The sequence below is a fragment of the Gossypium hirsutum genome, chromosome A04 (assembly GCF_007990345.1).
Source record: "Gossypium hirsutum isolate 1008001.06 chromosome A04, Gossypium_hirsutum_v2.1, whole genome shotgun sequence".
Classification (NCBI taxonomy): domain Eukaryota; kingdom Viridiplantae; phylum Streptophyta; class Magnoliopsida; order Malvales; family Malvaceae; genus Gossypium; species Gossypium hirsutum.
The window spans coordinates 43,252,041-43,276,207 of record NC_053427.1 but is presented as its reverse complement, the minus strand read 5'-3'; positions in this window follow the sequence as shown (position 1 = coordinate 43,276,207).

Genomic DNA, 24,167 nt, shown 5'->3' with positions numbered 1-24,167 from the left:
ACGCGCCCTTATGGCATAAACTCTAGCCGGAGCTCTAGCTTCAGATTTTGACACTGATTCTCTGACTACATTCTTGTTGCTTGCCTCGTTCCCAACATTTCTCGAAGATCTTCCTCTTGAAACAGTACCACTTGGCTTTGCACTCTGAAATTTTTCTTTCTCGATCCTCTCTGGACGATCTTTAATAAAATGATCTGGAGACCCACACTGGTAACATTCATCAGTTCTACAAGGACCAAAGTGACTTCTACCACATCGTTGGCACTCGGGTCTAGCAATTCTCGAATTTCCCACACTAGCCACCGAAGTAGTCCGAGATCTGGAACCCACATTTTTCTTCTTACGATCCCCATATGAATGTCCCGCTGATGACTGAGAATGAGAATACATATCTTTGGACTTTCTAGACTGCGGTGGGAGTGTACTACTCATCGGTCTTTTCTTCCAATTTTTTGTCTCAGCCTCTGTCTTTTTCTTCTCTTTAATTAGTTCTTCAGCCTTGCAAGCCCGATCAACAAGTACCACAAATTCTTTCAACTCAAGAATACCCACAAATACCTTGATGTCTTCATTAAGTCTATCTTCAAATCGTCTGTACATTTTAACCTCTAAAGGGATATATTCTTGAGCATACTTGCTCAATCGAACGAACTCTCTTTCATACTCGGTAACTGTCATGTTGCCTTCTTCAACTCGAGAAACTCTTTACGCTTCTGGTCTACAAATCTTTCACTGATATATTTCTTCCGAAATTCTTCTTGAAAGAATTCCCAAGTCACCTTCTCTTTTGGCACCACTAAAATTAATGTCTTCCACCAATGATAAGCCGAATCCCTCAACAATGATATAGCACACTCGAAGCACTCTTCAGGTGTACAAGATAACTTATCAAATACCCGAATAGAATTTTAGAGCCAAAATTCTGCTTTTTCAATGTCACCATCAACATTTGCCCTTAATTCTTCGGCCCCTTGCTTGCGGATTCGGTCAACCCGAGATCTATGGAATTTCATTAGATCCATACCTGAAGGCATCTGGGGTATAGCTTGAGAAATCGGGGATGGTAGGGGAGGTTGTTGAGCAGTCGGGTTCGTACGAACGAACTCTGTATACCAAGCATTCATCATTTAGAGAAAGGCTTCCCGAGCCATTTCTTCTCCTCCTTGGTCAATAGAAGAAGGTCGATTTTTAGTCAGCACCGCCCCTTTAGCAGGAGCTGGCACATTGCTCTCTACATCATCAGCCACAGTTGGATCGAGATCCATTTACTATAAAAAATCATTTAAAAAGGTCAGGAGTCGTCATACTATAACAATATATAGATATGACATGTATAGCAAAATCCGTACTTACACCACGTTTGTCCGAGAATCGACTAAACCTGTTTTGATACCACCAAATGTAATGCCCTCGTACCTGAGACCGTTGTCAGAGTCAACCATGAGGTGTTAACGGACTTAATTCATTAATTAAATAGCTCAAACAATTTATTTTAGAATTTCCAGACAAGCTAGCTAACTGTATCACAATTACTAAAAAAATCCATATCTTGAGTTACGAAACTCAAAATCCAATTATGTAAATTTTCCTTGAAACTAGACTCATATATCTACTTGCTAATTATTTTATATAATTTTTTGTCAGGCCAATTAGCACAATTTATTAGTTAAATTCTCCCCTATTTCAGGGTTTAGCTACTCTGACCCCTGTGTATTTCGAATCAGATATCTCCCTGTACAGAGTCTCAATGACTATTTGTAAAACTAGACTCAATAAATATTTCATACATGTAAGGTAAAACTCCTAATTGTTTTTGTAAAATTTATGGTGAATTTTTAAAGTTAGAATAGGGGATTCAGAGATCCCTCTGACCTTGTTCCACCAAAACTTAAATATCTCATAAAATATAACTCATTTACCTGTTTCGTTTCTTCCATATAAAACTAGACTCATCAATCTTCAATTACATAACTTATTCATCATTTAATTCCATTTTTACTATTTTTAGTGATTTTTCAAATTCACGTCACTACTGCTATCTGATTCTGTTTTGTGGCAAATTTTACCTTTCCAAGGATTTTCATGGTTTAGTTAAGACATAAAGCATACATGTTATCATATATAAACTTGATTAGCCATTCCAATAGCTAATCATTCTCAAACATTTCCATTCCATCCATGGGCCATATCGTAAGATTATACACACAAAATGATTGGAATGCTATACATGCCATATTTCCAAAAATTACAAGTCATTATACCGCGATTGTCCAGTGATAGTGTGAGCGTGCCTCCGACCGTCCCGATCTCCAAATTGACTTGTCAAAACTACAAAGAATGAAAAGGAGGGAGTAAGCATAGATGCTTAGTAAGTCCACATGTAAATAACAAATAACTTAACAAAGCAATTATACCAACCAACATTAGCATAATATCACCAAAACATATATCACATTTCTATTCATCATTCATCATCTTACCATATTATTGTTGTCATATCAAGTCTCAACCCGAGGGTTAAGTTCATACCTGTCCAAAGTGCCCATTCCGCAACACTTACCAATACGTCACTTGCATTTTGAGTATTCTTGCATTTCACTAGAATTTTACTCGTTGAACACATCGAAATATAACTCGGATACATGGAAAGTTTGCACATAAGTGCCACATGTAGCTAAGCTACCATGTAACCCACGCATAAGCAAACTCGGACTCAACTCAATGAGATCTAACGTTCGCATCCATAAGCAAACTTAGACTCAACTCAACGAGCTCGGATGCCTAGTTACATCTCACGAACTCAAACTCAACTCAACGAGTTCAGAACTCAAATATCCTAGTGACATGTCACTTGTATTCTAATCTATTCCCAAGGTTCAATGGGACTTTTCTCGTTCGTACTCCTTTACCATTCTCCTTGGAATACTAATGACGATACTTCGGTAGTTTTTCACATTTTTCACATAATTCATAAAATTTTTGCATGTTGTCCAACAATGACCACAAAGCATAGAATTGCATGATAACAATCATAATATCGTATAAATAGCATTAAATGATTTAAAATAAAGGTTATACTACAATATTTACATATGAACTTACCTCGATACAAAATGAGAATAGTCGAGCCTATTCCTCGTAAACTTTATTTTTCCCCCGATCTCAACTCGAATCTATTTTCTCTTGATCTACAATACCAAATTAATTTATTTAATACACACATTCATCAAAACAACCCCTAGTACGAACTTTGGCAAAATTACCATTTTGCCCCTAAACTTTTACAAATTTACACTTTTTCCCCAAGGCTTGTAAATTAAAACTCATCCTATTTTCTTATGTTTTATGACATGCTGATCATTTTTCCCTTCTATAGCAACATCAAATTCACACTCTGACATGTACTTATGAATATTAGGTATTTTTACCGATTATGTCATTTTACTAGTTTTTACGAAAAATCACTTAGCAAAAGTTATTTAACACAATCTCAAACTTCATATTCTACCATAAAAAATAAAAATTCATACATATCATCCATGGGTAAAATTTTAAATATAAGCCCTAGCTCAAAATATTGGTAGAAATAGGTAAACTGAGCTACGAGGATTTCAAAATGGTAAAGAACATTAAAAACGGGCATAGAAATCACTTACAATCAAGGCTTAAAAGTGTTGAAACCCTAGCTATGGTGGAGAGAAAAATTCAACAGCAACTTATGGAGAAGATGATCATTTTTGTGTTATTTTTCCCATTTTATTTCATTTAATATCCAAATGACCAAAATGCCCTTCCATACTAAACTTTCTAAAATTCCATCCATGTTCAATTTTTGTTCATAAACTTAGAAATTGGTCAAATTGCTATTTAAGACCTCCTAATTAATATTTCAAAGCAACTTCATACTAGAAACTTCTAGAATGCAAGTTTTGCAACTTATTAAATTTAGTCCCTAACTTCAAATTAAGCACTTTATGCATATAATTTCTTCTTGAAATCTTCACACAATCATGCAATCATATCATTGATCTCAAAATAATCATAAAATAATTATTTCTATCTCAGATTTTGTGGTCCCGAAACCACTATTTTGATTAGGCCCTAATTCGGGTTATCACAAACGATCTTAAAAACGTAAAAATTATCAAAAATCAAAATCATACTAACATTGAATCAAGCTTGAGAAATGGCCGAATATACCAAGCTTTAGTTTCTTTTCTTTCTTTTTATTATTTGGTCAAAGAGAAAGTATGAACACCATGGCTTTATTTTTTTATGTTTTGTAATATATTAACTTTTTAATTCAATTACAAATTTAGCCTTTATTAACTAATATAAAACCATTATATTACATGGCCACTACCGTCCATCTAATTAAACATGGTCAAATTACCACTTAAATACTTCAACTTACAAAGCCATCAACATTTTGGCCCTTATGCTTTTAACTATCAAGTTTTCATTTTACGCGATTAAGTCCTTTTATTAAATTAAGCACATAAACAATCAAATTTTCTTACGAAACTTTCAAACATGATAATTCACATATAATAAACATGAAAAATAATATTTAAATATTTTTCTGACTCAGATTTGTGGTCCCGAAACCACTGTTCCAATTAGGGTCTAAATCGGGCTGTTACAAGTCTCCCTCCATAAGGATTTTCGTCCCCGAAAATCTTACCAATAAATAGGTTTGGATAACATTCTTTCATTGCATCTTCTAGCTCTCATGTTGCTTCCTCAACTTTGTGTTTATGCCACAGTACTTTAAGCAATGAAATTTTCTTATTTCGTAATTCTTTAATCTCATGAGCCAGAATAAGAATCGGTTCTTCCTCGTACGACATATCAGGTTTAATCTCAATTTCGATTGGGCTAATCATGTGTGAAGGATCAAATTGATATCTACAAAGCATCAAAACATGGAATACATTATGGATCTTTTCTAGCTCAGGTGGCAACAACAGTCTATACTCAACCTGCTCAATCCTCTCTATAATCTCGTACGGTCCAATAAATCCTGGACTCAATTTGCCTTTACGACCGAATCTGAGTATTTTCTTCCATGGTGAGACTTTCAAAAACACTCTATCCTAGATCTAAAACTCTATATCTTTACGTTTCAAATTTGTATACGATTTTTGACGATCTGATGCTATTTTCAGACTTTCACGAATCACTTTCTTTTTCTGTTCAGTTTCTCTGATCAAATCAACCCCGTGTATCTTATTTTCACTGAGCTCAGTCTAGTACAATGGTGTATGACATTTATGACCATACAAAGCCTCATAGGGTGCTATTTTGATACTCGACTAAAAACTATTATTATACGCAAATTCAATCAGAGGTAGGTATTGTTCCCACGTACCTTCAAACTCAAGAATGCAACATCTCAACATATCCTCAAGTATCTAAATGATTCGCTCAGACTGAGCATCTGTCTGGGGATGAAAAGTAGTGCTAAAATGTAGTTTAGTACCTAATGCATCTTGCAGTTTCTTCCAAAATCGCGATGTAAAGCTCAGATCTCTATCTGACACAATAGAAACAGATACCCCATGTAGTCTTACAATCTGAGAAACATATAACTCAACAAGTTTATCGATCGGATAATCTATATGAACTGGAACAAAGTGAGCTGATTTAGTCAATCTATCCACAATAACCCAGATTGCATCTTTCTTGCTCGGTGACATCGGTAAACCATATACAAAATCCATCGTAACTCTGTCCCATTTTCATTCAGGTATCATGATCGGCTGAAGCAGTATAGAAGGTACCTGATGTTTGGCTTTACTTGTTGACAGACTAAACATTTCAATACAAAGTTAGAAATGTCTCGTTTCATCCCTTGCCACAAATAGTGCTGTTTCAGATCATTATAAATCTTCGTAGTACTCGGATGAGCAAATAGTTGACTGTTATGAGCTTTGTTCAAAATCATCTGCATCAATTCTATATTTCTCGGAACACATATTTAGTTTCTAAACCGCAAACATCCCTCAACATCCACTTGAAATTCTGAATCAATGTTTGATTCATATTGAGCTTGTTTTGTTATCAAATCATTATCAACCTTCTGAGTTTCGCAAATCTGCTGAATAAATAATGGTATTGCTTTTAATTCGGCTATTATCAAATCTGCTGAATAACTTCTGAATCTTCTGGTTCGATCATAGGAACGTGGTGATTCTGGTATTAGGATTTTTTTTTCATTCTAGTGAAAGGAAATTGACATCGGCAAAGGTATAGATGGTGGAAGCTCAAGCTCAAATTGTAGGATGGTTTTCTTTTCTCAGGTGCGTTTGACTAAGGTCAATGAGTTGAATCAGGATATTTTGTTTCCTTGAGCTAAGGCAGTGGTAAAGATCTTTGATTAGCATGTTAAGGGAATTATAAAAGATTGTATGTTTGAGTTGTTTAACAGCATGAAGAAAGGAGTGTTTTGATAGGTTATTATTTGATAGTTGAGAACGAATCAGTTGTTTTTATCTGAGTGAGCTGGTCAGTTGAAAGGTAATTTGAGTTATATGCATTTAATTTTATCCTCAGGTAAGAAAATAAAATTTTGTACATTTATGGGTGAATAGATGGACACTTTGAAGGAATAATTCATATTCTAGAAAGTGTGATACAGAGGTATATCTATTAGATTTGTTCTAATTGAGTGATGTTGTTATGAGTTAAAGCTATTTCAATTGATAAAGTTATCACATTTGTGAAAGTTTGAATGGTCCATCATATGTTAGCGAAGTGAAAAAAATTTGAAGATATTAACCGAAACACTGGTTCTGGGTTCTGTATGAATTGAGTAAAGAATTCATGATTTTTCAGTAATGTACTAGTGAATGGATTGGAATGTGTTTTAATACAAGAATGTAATGTGACAGCCCTAAAGTGACCCTAGTAGGAAAGCGGTTTCGGGACCGCTAAACCGAGTCACCAAATTGTTTGAATATGATATTTATTGTCTAAAATAAATGTGTGAAAATTTTAAGCTTCTATTCAGTAAGTTGCATGTGAATTTAGTCAATAGGACTTATGTGTGACATTTTTGAAATGTGATAGATCAAAACATAAGGACCTATTAGTGCATGTTGAAACAGGGGGGACTTGCATGTCAATTTTCCCCCCATCTAGTAGTGGCCGGCCATGACATTAGGATGGACAAAGGGTGATGGGCAAAACATGTCATAGACATGTTGTGTTGGTGCATCATGGGAGGAAACAATAAAATAATGAGCATGGTAATTAAATAATGAAAGGGAGGAGTGATGAAAAAAAAATGGTCTCATCCATGCCCCCCCCTTTGCCGTGAATGGAAGAAAGAAAACAAAGAAAAAAAATGTGTGTTCATCCTTGAACATCCTTGACCGAAATTCAAAAGGAAAGGAAGGAGGAAATGTTGAAGAGGTTCGGCAATGCATGTAACTAGGCTAAGGTATGTTTGAGGTTGCTCCATGAGATTCATGTATATTTTAGTAGTTAGCTTGAGTTCTAACTAGCCCATGGTTCAAATCTTTACTATGTCATGGAGATGATATTCGGCTAAGGTGGATTTGTGTTGATATCATTTGCATGCTAAAAGTGAAGCTTTGTAATGGTGCATGTGATGGTGGATTGATGATTCTTGAACCTTCTTTTTAGCATTTTTGAGTGAGACATTAAGTTCTTCGTTTAACCATGACCAAAAATTGAAATGGTATGGTGTTGTGATGCATTCGGCCATGGTAGGAAGTAGAAGGGAAAAATATGGTTGTTGTTAGATGAAGTAGAGTCTAACGAATGAGCACATATGTGCATTAGTTGCTAGATGGAGAAGAATCGGCTAGCAAGTTGTGTGCTAAGGCCGAATATAATTTTTGTATATTAATGAGTAATGCATGTGTTAAATTGATGGAAAGGGAGAGGATGCTTTACTAGTGTATATATGTGTGTATTAGCCAAGTTTTGAACTTGAAACAAAATGGTGTTTAGTCAATACAAGTGACTATACTTGTAGAATGTATTAAGTGTTGCAATCGGCCCCAACATAGACATGTATGTTCGGCCACATGAATAAGTACATAAGTTATGTGTATGTTCGGCCATAGGTAGCCTATTGATGGCTTTAGCTTGACTTAGAAAATTCGGCTAAGGGGAAATATTAGCTAGTATGTTGAATTCGATTCGTGATTTCGTACATATGTGACTCTAATGTCTAATGTATATATGGGCTAAGTACCTTGAGCTTCTCTTTTGATGTTCGAATGAATTGTATTAAATTGCTTGATGTGATTAAAAATGCGTATGACCATTGTGTATTTGAGCTAAAAGGTGGCCATATGACCTATCAAACTCCTTGTCATATTCGGCCATAAGCTAGCAAAATGAGACTTTAATGAGTTAAATTTGTTTGAATTAGCTCAAGAGCTTAGAAGACCACAGTTGGATAAGGGAAAGGAAAAAGTGATCGAATAGCTGTCGAAATTGCTCGACCACATCCGAGGTAAGTTCTTGAGTAATAGAGCTTAAATTATGATTTGATTAGATCATGTTTTAAGCAAATCAAAATCATGCTCTTTGTGTGTGGCTATTGAGCCGAAATTGCAAGAGTGATAAGTGTCTTGTGTTTGAGTTTTGCTAATGAAAATGAAATACGAATGTGTCATGATTTATTGTTAAATGTGCGTGGTTATTCGAATGATGTCCGGGCTAAGTCCCGAAGGCTTTGTGCTAAGTGACCATATCCGGACTAAGATCCGAAGGCATTTGTGCGAGTTACTAATTCCGGGCTAAGCCCGAAGGCATTGGTGCGAGTTACTAAATCCGAGTTAAGTCCCGAAGGCATTTGTGTGAGTTACTATAACCGGGCTATGTCCCGAAGGCATTTGAACGAGTAGCTATATCCGGTTAAATTCCGAAGGTACGTGATTCGGGAATGAACGATCTTGCTGTAAAAATTTCAGTTAATACGCTTGTAACATCCCAGCATTGAGGTATGTTTCGTATGTGCTTTAAATTAGTTGAGCCCTTACAAATAAGTATTCGCTCAGTTGATAAATGAGCTACCGGCCTTTGGCTAAGTTGATCTTTTGTGTATGAACATAAGGGTTGGTAATGTGAAGTAAGTATGATATTGAAAATTTGTGCATATGAAATTATCCGTTTAGCTACATGAATGCTATACTTTGGTTGTGTCTAAACTCTTTGCTCAAAACTTACTAAGCATTTAATGCTTACTCCGTTTCTTTGATTCTCTGTTTTATAGATTTTGGTTCTTCAGCTATCGGACTCGGGATTTTGAAGTCGAAGTCGCCCACACTATCAAAGCCCTTTTGGTACACTTTTGGTTGAACTCTGAAAATGGCATGTATAGGACTACCCTTTTGTTGTTGGCCATGTACCCTTCGGTTTTGTGTAAATTTGGATAGCCATGCGAAAATGGCTTAAATATACTTTGATCATAGCATTATAATTGTTTTGTATGTTGTCCGTCGAGAGATATGGAAATGTTGGTAACGGTTAGCCATGGGAAGGGTTATTCTTGATCACCTTTGGAATATGTATGACAAACTCTAGTTGATCCATGGAGGATCATGAAATAGGTAAAGTTTACCTTAAAAACAGATGCTGGCAGCAGCAGTGATGTGGATGTGAAAAATTACTAAAAATAGTAGGAATGGAATTAAATAGTGAATAAATTATGTAAACGAACCTTGATGAATCTATTTTCATAGGAAAGTAACAAAACGATCATATGGACAGTATGTTAAGAGATATTCAGGTTCTCGTGAGACAGGGCCAGAACGGTTTTTGGATTCCCTGTTCCGACTTTGGAAATTCATTATAAATTAACCAGAGATAATTAGAAGTCATGCCATATATGCATAGATTCCCTTTTGAGTCTAGTTTCTATAGAAACAAACGACATCAGTATTGAATCCCTGTACAGGGAGATATCCAAGTCGTAATGTGCAAAGGTCAGTGTAGTCGATCCCTGTAACATGGGAGACTTTGACTAATAAACTGTACTAATTGGCCCGACCAAAAATTCTAGAAAAAAATATGTAGATGGGAATATGAGTCTAGTTTCAGGAAAAAATTACGAAACTGATTTTTGAGTTGTGAAACTCAAGATATGATTTTTAAGGTGACAGTGACGCAGTTGGCCAACTGCCTGGAAATTTTTAAAATGGACTGCGATAGTAAGCGAATTTAGTCTGTGAACCCCTCGTGTCCGACTCCGGCAACGGTCTCGGGTACGGGGTGTTACATGTAAAGTGACAATTTATGCTTTCAGACGGTTAAAGTCTAATTAAAAGAATTGTCCGACGAGTGACTTAGAATCAGCCGCTAGTATGTTTATGTTGAGAAATTGATGACATTGTTTGTTCGATGAAAAACGTCATATGCTCTTTGGTTCCAAGAGTATAAAGTATCTAATGTTACAGAAAAATCTGGAAATTAAGATAACGTTGATGGCTTGAACTATTGAAAGATTGTGAATAATTAACGGATAACCTTTGGGGAAGTGAATATAGTTGCAGAGGCTTGAATGGAAAGCCTTTGTTCATTTTGTGAGTGTTGGTTACATAATTAATCTTTTTTAATGGAAGTCAGAATCTAGCTAAATTAAAAAGCTAAAGTGATGTTTTCTTTGCAAGATTGAGAACCTCAGGAATGTGATAGCGAGCGGTAAACTAAACGTGTAACAACCCATTTTTAGTCAAATCAGAACAGTGGTTTCATGTAACATCCCTTACCAGTATCCAAAGCCGGGACAGGGTCTGAGGTGTTACCGGACTTAAATATTCACAAATATGCAAAAATGGGCCATAAAATTTCATCCAAATTAAAAATTTTCAAATACATGTAAATCATCCCTTATACAGGCCTTCGAGGCCTAAAACATACATTGGGGTGGTTTGGGACTAAACCGAGGACTTTAGAAAGCTCTGGGAAAACTTAGAGAAATTTTTATGCAACAGGGTCACATGCCCGTATGGACATAGGGACACGCTCGTGTGTCTTCAACAAAACCGTGTCCTCAGGCCGTGTAACTCTCTGTTTATGACATCAGGAAAACAAATTGATCCACACGGCCAAGCCACACGCCCGTGTGCTAGGCCGTGTCCTCCACACGGTTGAGACACATGGCCGTGTCTTTTTTCGTGTAGCCAACACTTAGGCTATTTTCCAAGCCTTATGTTGTCTGTAATTCTCTCCCATACTTATACACATTATAGACACACATTATAACATCAATTTAATGGTTAATCATCCTTTAGTAAAATTCCGTTAAAGCATTTACATGTTGTCATACATGTGTTTATTACCTATACTCATGTTACACCAAGTTAGACATTCCAATTCACATTCTACAATTGTCCATATTCAATCATTATCAACTTACTACCATGCCACACATTCATTCCATGGCCACGACCACGTCAAATGGTCTTAGAACATTCATCATGTACATGTGTTATACTAATCATTCATAAAAACCAATTATAAACACATCACAAACATTAACACATAGCAAGAATAATTGGGCTTACAAGCCATAATCATTTAAGCCAAATCTCATGGCCATATACAATAAATCAATATAATCTGATACATTTGGCTAATCATAACAACATCTAACATAAAAACTAGTCCTTATACATGCCACTCACTTGAAAGTATTTAATACACATATGACAATACTCTGGAGTTGTTGGCTTGATAGTGTGATGTTGCCTCCAACGGTCTCCAACCCCAAGCTGGCCTAAGAACACTAAGGAAATGGAGAGGAGGAGTAAGCTTAATCTTAGTAAGTCCATATGAAAATAATAAGCAAATTATCAACATGATTCCATGAAAATGTAATCATAATTACACTTTTGCTGGTTCTATTGTCATGTTGTTTTCTCGAGTCATAGTTACTAATTTATTTATATCTGGAGCTACAAAAATAAAATTAAGATCCTTTAATTTTATATGAAACTAGACTCATATATCTTCTTACCATAAAATTTTCATAATTTTTTGTCAAGCCAATAAGTAAATTTTATTCATTAAATATACCCCTATTTCACTATCTAATAGTTCCAACCTCTCTTCTCTAAAAATTATTTATCTCATGGTACGGGACTCCAAATTGAGAATCGCTAATTTTCCCAGAAACTAGACTCATCAAGGATTTTAAGCATGCAAATTATAACCCATAATTATTTTTTTAAAATTTTAAATAATTTTCCTAAATTAGAATAGGGGATTCCAAAATCATTCTGATCCTATCTCACAAAAATCCAATTATCACAGAATATAAAATTCTTTTGCCTTCACCATTTATTTTATGAGAAAATAGACTCATTAAGATTTAATTTAATATCTTATTAAATCTCTAATTCAATTTCTACCATTTTTTGTGAATTTTCAAAGTCACACAACTGCTGTTGTCTAAAATTGTTTTATTACAAAATTTCACTTTTACATAATTTCACTTACTCCATTCTATCTTACCAAAAGATTCGCTCAACTATCGAGCACATTGCTCACAACTTTTCACATAAATATACTTTCACTTATTCATCACATAGTCATGCACATATGTATTTTCACTTAGTAAATTTGTCGTTGAACTCATCGGAATAATAACAGATACCCGGTGGCCTGTGCATATACCACCCTTGTAACCGAAGCTCTCTGGTATGCATAGTAGCATGCACTTAGTACTACACATGCACCTATCAATTTGGTACATGTAGTAGCCTGTACTTACTATTACACACATGAATTCACCATCTGATACACATAGTAGCCTGCACTTAGTACTACACACGTGATCGAAGTTAACGGGTACGCATAGTAGCTTGCGCTTAATACTACACATGCGACCTATCAATCTGGTACACGTAGTAGCCTGCCCTTAGTACTACACACATGACTTAACCATCTGATACATGTAGTAGCCTGCACTTAGTACTACACATGTGATCAGAGTTAACGGGTACGCATAGTAGCCTGCACTTAGTACAACACATGCAACCTATCAATTTGGTACACGTAGTAGCCTGCACTTTGTACTACATACGTGACTAACAAGGAATCATTTGTATCTCTTATATTCTGAAGGTTTAATCGAGAAATTCTTCACTTTTCAAAATTTTACTAACTCGTTCTTAGTCAATTTCGATTCCTAGTTTACATCAATTGATCATTCTATTGGCAGCCACATCTCATATAATAACAAAAGATAATAACTTAAAAAGAATCGTAATATTATTTACATACAAAGTTACTTGTTTCAAAGAAACATCATATTCCATCAAACTTCCAAACCTTTACCGGACGTACTCGAATTGTGGCTTCATTCACATAGCAATATCTCATAATCACATGGCATTGCAACATTTTCATCATAATAGCAAAACATGAAGAACATATTATATCACCAAAATAATCACATAATATTAAATTATTCACATATATATACTTACAAATCGTGTAATATCGAAGCATTAGCATTCAAATACAATATTGCATTATTAAAATCACATGAACTTATCTCGGGTTCGAGTACGACTATATATTTTGATTTAGTCCATAATCTCATTCATTTCCAATCTATGCCCAAATCTCATTTTCCTTGATCTATAATACCACATTTAGCTTAATAATTAGTCACATTATTCATATGGGTCAAAAAATCATACTTTTACAAATTTGCATTTTGACCCTTAAACTTTCACATATTTGCACTTTGGCCCCTAGGCTCGTAAAATGATTTTTATTCAATTTCCTTGCATTTTAAGTCTAGCTGAATCATTTTCATAACTGTAGCAGCCCCTAATTTCCACTAAATCACACTTTTATGACAAAATTTGTAACTTTTACAAAACGGTCCTTTTTGACACTTTCACCGAAAATCACTTAGTAAAAGTCATTTATTACAGACCGAGCATTCATATTATATGATTATACATAAAAAATGCATGTCATCCATGGGTAAATGTTTAAACACAAACCCTAGCTCAAAATATGGGTAGAAATGAGTAGATCTTGTTACGAGGATTTCAAAAATGTAAAAATCATTAAAAATGGGGATAGAACGGACTTACAATTGAGCTTAGAAGCTTGAAAAATCCTAGATATGTCTTCTTCCTGAAAGGTTTGGCCAAGGGGTAGAAGATGGACAAAAATTGGCTTGTAATTTTGTTTTTAATTCATTTTAATTACTAGATTACCAAAATGCCCCTAACTTAAAAATATTCTATTTCACCAATTTCATGTCCATATTTGTCCAAAAAATTATCCATTGATCTAATTACAATTTAAGGGCCTCCAATTTAAAATTTCATAACAATTAGACACCTCTAACATGCAGAACTAAACTTTTGCACTTTTTACAATTTAGTCCTTTTGACCAAATTGAGTGCCCAAACGTCACAATTTTTGAACGAAATTTTCAAAAAATAATCCCATGAAATTTTATAACATAAAAGTATAACAAAAAAATTTATTTGTGTCAGATTTGTGGTCCCGAAACCACTGTTCCAACTAGGCCCTAATTCGGGATGTTACATTTCGAGACCACAAATCCAAGGTTAAAATATTTATTTTATTATTTTATTAAATTTTACAGCATGATAAAATTATTGTGTGAAAGTTTCGTCAAGAAATTTTACTGTTTAAATGGTTAATTCGCTAAAAAGAACTAAATCGTGTAAAATGTAAAATGCATGTTCTATTAGTTAAAAGTATTAAATAGCCATGAAATTAAATTGTAGGAGTCCTTATGTTGAAATTAAACCATGGTTAAGGTTAGTGGACATTTATGTCCATGGTTTATGTGAAATAATAATGTTCTATTAAAGGTTATTAAGGTAATTGTTAAATAAAGATTAGTTAAATAAAATAAAAACAAATGAAAGGCTTCCATTATCATCATCTAACCGAAATTAAAATAAGAACTAGGGTTCTTCATTTGGCTAGGCAAAATTCAAGCAATTAGGTATGTGTTTTGTTTCGTTTTTAATGATTTTTACGTTTTTGAGATTGTTGCAGCTCAATGAAGCTAGCCTGTACCTTAGATTTTGAAGTTGTTAAAGATTTTGAATGATGCCATTGTTTAATACATGTGTATTTTGAAGTTTCTTGATAGATTATGAATGGTTGTTGATAGTTAAGCAAGTTTTGTAAAGTAATTTTTACTGAAAATGCAAAATAGGGATTAAATTGAGAAATGTGTAAAGTTATTAGTTAAAAGTGTGAATAAATAAAAATTATGGGCTGCTAGGGGCATTATGGTAATTCAACTAGCATGGTTTGTCTTGAATTTCATTAATTTGTGATTTTCTAAAATAAGGACTAAATTGTGAAAAATATGAAATTGTGGGGCAAAAGTAAATGTGTTTTAAAGTGTATTTTGGATTAAATTGAATGAATATACATTAATTTTGAATATAATTAGATCAAGAAAAGTGAAATACAGACTTGGATCGGGGAAAGGATAAAGTTATCGACTAATCAACTTGATTCGCTATTTTAGCATCTGAGGTAAGTTCGTATGAATTAAGCATTGTAATAATTATGCTTTTAGTGCTTTGATATTGTATAAATTGTATATACGGGACTACAGATATGTTTGACAACAAATCGATTATTTGTGGCACTTAGTGTGTGATACGACATAGCTTCGACTATATATTGCACTTAGTGTGTGATTTGAGATAGCTTCGGCTATGTACGACACTTAGTGTGCGAGATATCGAGTTTGACACTTAGTGTGTGAGGCATTGAGTAATCAATGGCATTCCGTGTATTTATAAACTTGTTATGGATTGGTACATGTATGTACATGTATATTATGAGCTTAAAATCGAAGAAGTTAAAAAGTTTGTATATAAGCTTATGAATAAGCAGTTGAAAGGTTTGTTAGTAATCTTAAAGCACATGCTAATATGTTTAGATTGATGAATGTTGTATTTGTGATTAGTTAAGTTTATATCATACGAACTTACTAAGTTATGAAGCTTACTTTGTGTTACTTTTCTATGTTTTATAGTGAATCAAAGCTAGCTCAGATTCGAGAGTCGTCGAGAGCATCATCGCTCTATCAAACATCTAAGTTGGTTCTTTTGGATTATACATTTTTGGCATGTGGCATGTATAGGCTAGATGTGGTATTTTGGTTGTGATTATAGCCATGAGATTTGGCTTGTATATACATTTTGGTTTGTATATATAGTCATGAGTGATGGCTGATTTTGGTATGAATATGGTTATAATTTTATAGTTGCTTAAATGGTTAATTGATTTGTAGAGTATAAATGCGTGAGAAATGCCTTGATAAGGTATGATTTTAGGTGTTGTGTTGGTTATTTATAAGGAAGTTATGTGTGTGTGAATTATGGTAAATGAACTATATAGATTGATATTGTTTTGGAATGTATTTGGTTAAGTAAATGGTAGTGATTTGAGATTTGGAATAGATAAAATTATAATGGTATGAATTGTTCATTTGGTTGATGATTTTGGCTGCCTAATTGTATGATGAAATGGTACCATTTTGGTTGTTTAGGTGAGCATGGATAAGGGTGGCAAATTGGCCTTGCAAATGGCCTATTTTCATCCACACGGGCAAGGACACGGGCGTGTGTCTCAGCCGTTTGTGACACATGGTCATGTTACATGGCCGTGTGTCCCCTGGTGATGAAATTGAATTGAAGTCAGTATGCTCCACACAGTCACTCACACAGGCATGTGACTGGCCGTGTGGTACAAGTCAGTATACTCCCTAATTGGTACACGGCTTAGCACACGGGCGTGTGACTTGACTGTGTTGCATAAGTCAGTATACCTTACAGTTTTGGCATGACTTAGCCCACAGCCTGGCACATGGGTGTGTGTGGCCTCTTCGAAGGGCACATGGGTTAGACACACAGGCGTGTGGTTGGCCATGTGACCCAAGTCAGTATGTATGCCCTGTTTCCACACGGCCTGAGACACGGGTGTGTCTGGAGCCGTGTGAGGCACACGGCCTCTTAACATGGGCGTGTGACCCCTGTATGGTTAAAATTTTTCTAAGTTCCCAAAATTTTCATATGTTATCGGCTTAGTCCTGAACCACTTCTAAAGCATGTTTAAAGCCCCGTAGGCCCTTATAAAGGACAATATGATTATGTTGAATGATTTATGAGAATGAATGCTTTATATTTGGTAAATGTATGCTAAATGTTGTGAATTGATTGGTAATACCTAGTAACCCTACTTCTGCGACAGATATGGGTTAGGGGTGTTACAAAATGAGTACAGTATGAGACAATTTTTTATTCTGATTTCTGTTATTATTACTTCAAGATTGAGTTGCGCAATGAATTATCCGGAGCTTATGCAAAAAATGTTGTACGAGACTCAGTAGTAGCTCATTTGTTCATTCCGAGAGTAATTTAGATCTTTGATGATATGCTCCGACACTGTGTTTTAAAGTTCAAAGGTGACTGGAAAAAGATATACGAGATGGAATTGATTTGTGATTCTGAGGAAAAGGGTGAAAGTGATTCATGAAAGTTGAAAGCAAATTCAGGCTGACATAAGTAGTATACAAATTTGAAAATTTAAGATATTGGATTTCAGATCGATGATAGAGTGCTTCTGGAAGTATTGCCCCCAAAGAGGACTCTTTGATGAGGTTGAGGAAACTACGAGAACATTACCCTAATCTTTTTCTGGTAAGATTTTCAGGGATGGAAATCCCTAAGGCGGGAGAGTTATAACAACCCGATTTTGGGTCTAGTCGGAACAATGGCTTCGGGACCACAAATTTGAAGTAGAAATTTTTTTTTATATTTTTATGGTCTACAGTTTTATGGAATGATTTTGTCAAAATTTCGTTCAAAAATTTTGACGTTTGGGCACTCAACTTGGTCAAAAGGATTAAATTGCAAAAAGTGCAAAACTTAAGTTCTATAAGCTAGAGGTGTCTAATTGTTTTGAAATTTTAAATTGGAGGTCCTTAAATTGTAATTAGACCATTGGTTAAGTTTTTGGACAAAAATGGACATGGTTAGGTATGTTTTTAAAGTTTTTTATTAAGGGCATTTTGGTAATTTGGTAATTAAATGAACTAAAAAGCCAAATTAAAAGCCATTTTTGCTCATTTTCTACTCCGTGGCCGAATGTACTAAGAGGAAACCATGGCTAAGGTTTTTGAAGCTTCCAAGCTTGAATGTAAGTCCGTTCTAGCCCTGTTTTTAATGATCTTTATGTTTTTGAAATCCTTGTAACATGATCTATCTATTTCTACCACTAATTTAAGACATAGTCAAATTCTAAAATTTTACCCATGATGGATATTTATGTATTTTGATGTTTAATGGTAGAAAATACATGTTAGTTGTTTGATAAACGACTTTTGCTAGGTGATTTTCGATGAAAATGCATAAAAAGGACTTATTTGTAAAAAGTTGTAAAATAGGTGTTAAAATGCGAATAAAAGAAAAATGTGGGCTTTCATAAGCATGTATAAGATTCGACAAGACATGGGTATTGAAGAAATTGAGTACATTTCATTTTACGAGCCTAAGGACTAAATTGTAAAAATGTGGAACTTTAGGGGCAAAAATGTAAATTTTTTCATAATGTGATTTTGGGCTGATTTGAATAGTATAATGATTAAATAAGTTATATGTGATATTATAGATCAAGAAAAACAAGGTTCAAAATTAGAACGGGAGAAAAACGAGTATTTGATGGTTAGATCCTTTTCGCCATTTTTATGCCGAGGTAAGTTAGTATATTTAATAAGCATTAAATTATATATGTATAAATGCTTAATTGATATAATTGTGGTAAATGCTATATTATTGAGATGAAATATGAATGCTATTAAGTATGATACTACGGAAATGACCGACAGAGATTCGATACAGTGAAAGTCCTAGTTGAACTTTAGGAATAGAGAGGATACAAATGTCATGACATTAGGGTTACTAAGATTCATGTAAGATCATAGCTGGGCTATTGGCATCGATATGAGATACATGTAAGATCATATTTGGATATGGCATTGGTATGGTACCGTGTGTACGAGATTCCCGAGTATCCTTTAGTATTCCAAGTGGTTCAATGGGAAATTCAACGGGTATGTCAAAGAAGAGAAAAAGTATGTAAGTATTATGAATTGGTACAGGTATGTACATAAAGTCTATATGCATTGACTTCATGAAATTATGAGTTCATGATTTCCACGAGAATGATTTAATGAAAACCTTGTGATATATGGCCTATACTTGTGACGTATGAAATTCATGATAAATTTGGTTGATGATCATGTGGTTGGCTTCAGGGCCAAATTGAGTTATGATATAGCATGTTTTATTCACACAAATTGTGATTTATCGAAAATGAGAAAAAGGAATGATTGACATAATTGCCTATTAAAATGACCATGGAAGTATGGGAAGATATGAGCTTTAACAATTGAAAGATGTTAAAATATATGCTTGAAAAGTGAATACTCATAATTAATGTGTATGTTTATTATAAGGTTTGAAATGATTGGCTGATTGTGGTAATCGATTATAATGGAGAGATCATGATTTTTAGGCTAAAATCTAAACATGTTAAATTATGCTTGCAAATTGATATAGCAAACAATGTGACTGAATAATTTATAACTATGATGTTTATAGCAATTTATACTATTTTGTTTTGTGTTTATATTGTAGACTTGGAAATGATTGGTAAGAGTTGCTTATTATGTTCATACAGACTTACTAGGCTATATAGCTTACCCTCTTCCTTTCCCATGTTTTATAGTACCATCAAGCTAGCTCGAGTTGGAGATTGCCAGAGATCCTATCCCACTATCAAGCTATCATTTTGGGTATTGATAAATTCAAGTATTTTCAGTTATGACATTTATAGGGACTTGGTCATTTTGTTATATGTGTCATATGATTTTAGCTAATGTATGGCTTGTAATCGTCAAAGGCTTGTTTGGCTATTTGGCCATGTAAGTTGGCTTATAGTGGCAACATGATTGTAAGCCTAAGTACATTCTTATATATATTTATATGTCAATGTCTTTGGTGATATGATCATGGTATGCTTGGTGAATGTGAATTGTTAGGAAATGTGATTTATGACATGAATGTGAAATGTTTACTAATATGGTCTATTGATGAGATGATAAATTTGTGTGTACAATAAGGTAACTAAAAGTAGTTAAATGAAGCCTAATGAAGGTGAAATTGACATGAATGATTTATGGCATGATAAATGTTGTGTGTATGATATATGTTGATATGGTACTGGTAAGTGATGGTCATAATTGTGAATGGTTTGGTTGCTCTTACATGCTTGAATTTGTGTCATGAGATGTTGTGTGTATGTGTGAATAAGGGTGACAAATGACTTGGTAAATAGCCTTATTATTTTCCACATGGGTAGACACACGGGCGTGTGTGACACACGGTCAACCCCATGGGTGTATATCTGGCCATGTGTGCCCTGCACCTAAATTTGCTGTAAAACAGAATGTTTAGAATTGAGCACACGGGCAGAGACACGGGTGTGTGTTTCACACGGCCTCAAGACACGGGCGTGTGTCTTGGCCGTGTGATTTCAATTTTGTTCTTGGGTGACAAACAAAGAGTTACACAGGTTAGGGATATGGGCATGTCCTAAGCTACATGAGCATGTGACCCCTGTTTTAGTAAAAATTCTCTAAATGTCATAGAAATTTTCTAAAGTTCTAGGTTTAATCCCAAACCGCTTCCAAAGCATGTTTTGGGCCACGTAGGCTTGTTTTAGGGACTATGTGATTTATTTTTAAAAATTTTTAATTTGGTGCCGAATTGACAACCCGGAATGTATGTTTGTTTGTGTTTACGTTCAACAATGCCTCGTACCCTGTTATGGCGTCGAATACGGGTAAGAAGTGTTACATTTTGGGACCATGAATCTGACGTAGAAAGATTTAATTTTACTATATTTTTATGGTCTATAGTTTTATGGAATAATTTTGTGAAAATTTCGTTAGAAAATTTTGACGTTTGAGCACTCAATTTAGCAAAAAGGACTAAATTGTAAAAAGTGAAAAACTTGTGTTTTATATGCTAAAGGTGTTTATTTGCTATGAGATTTTAAATAAGAGGTCCTTAGATGGTAATTAGACCATTTGTTAAGTTAGTGGAAAAAATGGATGTGGAGTAAGAGAAATATTAGTGTTTTAAGAAAAATGCATTTTGGTCATTTGGTAATTAAATGAATTAAAAAGCAAAATAAAGCCAAAATCTGTTCATCTTCCAAGCTCGATTGTAAGTCTGTTATTGCCCCGTTTTTATTGCTCTTTACATTTTTGAAGTCGTTGTACCTCGATCTACCTATTCCTACCACTAATTTAAGAAATAATCAAAGTCTAAATTTTTACCCAGGATAGATATTTGTGTATTTTGATGCCTAATGGTGGAAAATGTAAGTTTGGTGTTAGATAAACAAATTTTGCTAGGTGATTTTTGATGAAAATTTAAAAAAGGACCAATTTGTAAAAGCTACAAAAATTAGTAAAAGTGTGATTAAATGAAAAATGTGGGTTGGCATGAGTATGAAAATGGTTCGGCTAGGCTTGGGTTTTGAAGAAATAGGAATCATTTCTTTTTACGAGCCTAGGGACTAAATTGTAAAAATGTGAAACATTAGGGGAAAAAATGTAGTTTTGCCATAATATGATTCTTGGACTGAATTGAACAATGTGAGTATTAAATGAGTTAAACTTGTTATTATAGATCAAGAAAAACAAGGTTTGAACCTAGATCGGGGGAAAAACAAAGTGTTTGACGATTAGGTCCCATTTCTACTATTTTTGTACCGAAGTAAGTTCGTATGTAAATAATGCATTGTTATCTTTATGTTTTAAATGCTTTAATGTTGTATGAATTGTGATTGACTCTTTGGACGTATTCAACAAAGTTTCGACAAGCGAGAATTCCCGGTTGAGCCTTAGGAATAGAATAGGATACGAGTGACATGTCACTAGGAACCCATGTGTTTATGTCAACCTATGTGTTTTGGTGGCTGGGTATGTCGGCATATGTTGCGAATGCTTGACAGCTTGTGTGAGAGTACTGTGTAGCTACTATAACAGCCTGGTTTAGACCCTAGCTAGAATAGTGGTTTCGGGACCATAAATTCAAGTTAAAAAATATTTTAATATTATTTTTCGTGTTTATAGTATGTGGTTAAGCATGTATGAAAGTTTCGTATGAAAATTCAATCATTTGTGTGCTTAATTTGCAAAAAGCACTAAATCGCAGAAAATTCAAAATTGTCCTTGAACACCCCAAACCCGGCCCAGATGTTGTGGCCGAATTTGGCAATGTCACATGAGATTGTTTTTGGAAAACCGTTTTGATACATAAAATCTGTTAATTTAGGTCGAGAAAAATGTGAAATAATCGAATTGTTTGAATACATGTCTTTATTACAGAAGCTTTCGAAACCAATATAAATATATTTGAAACCTATTTTTTTTTGTATTTACGAAACCTCTTAGTTTATTTCAGGAAAACCATATTTTAGCGTTGCAGATTATGTTCTAAATCTTAGTTCAAAAATCCAAATTAAATCCAAGAGTCCAAGTCCCTAATTACATTAAAACTCCCAAAAATAATGAGTGAAGCAAAAGTATTAAGTTCATAAACCAAAATGTATGTGGTCGTGGTCACCGTTGAGTCCTCCACTGCACCGATCTGCCTACTGCTGGGGATTACCTGAACAGATAAAACAAAAAGGGTGAGTTTTCAGAAACTCAATATGTACATCCCTACAGCTAGCATGCATACAGACAGATCACAGAATACAATCATAATGCGGGCCTGAGCCCTTAAAAGATGCTGTGTGGGCCTTGGTCCACTCAGAATAGATTCAGATATATCATGCATATAGATTAGAAAAACAGAAACATGCCCACCAACCCTGCACTCCAACTCCGTCCAACCCAACACACCATGTGGGGAAAAAATTGACCCACCCATCCCTACATACCAAATATGGGGATAAAATCGACCCATCAAACCCTACACACCATAAAGTACCGTAATGCGGCACATGTCATAATTATGCAGCTAAGCTGCCAGATAACAGGCTTAAGAAGCCTTTCAGATACTTCCTTCACTTAATCAAACCCACCCCAATGTAATGCATCATACAATATGGCATGCTATAATGCAGGTTAACAGTCATACATTTATATTCAGAATAGAACAGATACATGCTAAGTATAACACGCTAATGCGTACATCACATAATCAGATCACAATAATAGGGGTCTAAGATATCCTTACCGACCCTATGACAGGTCACAGTCAACTTGGGCGACCCGTGCAACCTTATAGTACATTTCAGAAAAATAGGCTTACACGCCTATGTGGCCTGCTTGTGTGGGGCCCACATGCCCGTGTGGCTATACGACCCAAATTAGCCTAGGCCGTGTGCATCACATAGCCTGGCCCAAAATTCCACATGCCCGTGTGGTTCAGTCATGTGGGCCTACACAACCGTATGGCCTATAGGCCCATTTGGCTACGCCCGTGTCTCGCACACGGCCTCACCAGCCTTCACACAGCTGTGTCTGTTGTGCCCGTGTCACAAGAGCACGGCCTGGTTCATCAACCACACGGCTTTGTATTGCCACACAGCCTACCAAACAGGCAACCACACGTCCGTGTGGCATCGACAAAGAGCTTTTCGAGTTTCACCAAAACCCATTTTCTGTGCAATCGAAGTACACACCTGGTTCGAATTCACCACGAAATCCCTCCCGAGCACTCTTGAACCTAAATTGACCAATATTTCACTTGGTAAATCATTTAGCAGTTGAACAAGAATGAATCTGAAACCAACTCAATTGTCGAACGATTAGATCTTACCCCTTATGCCTCAAAAGATTCGACTAAGACTCCACGAAAGACGAGTCCCTATGTTCAAAATTCACCGCTGCCAAGGAATTAATATAATCCCTATTAGAACCTTAAAAAACATCTTACAATATACTCAAAATCTCACTTACCGATATCGCACAAAGAATCGCCATAAGAGACGGGGAGAAAGTACAATTTTAGTAAAAGTAGAAGCAGAATTGGAAAGAAAGGAGATAGAGAAATTTCGGCAGGGAGAGGGGAGGTAAAATT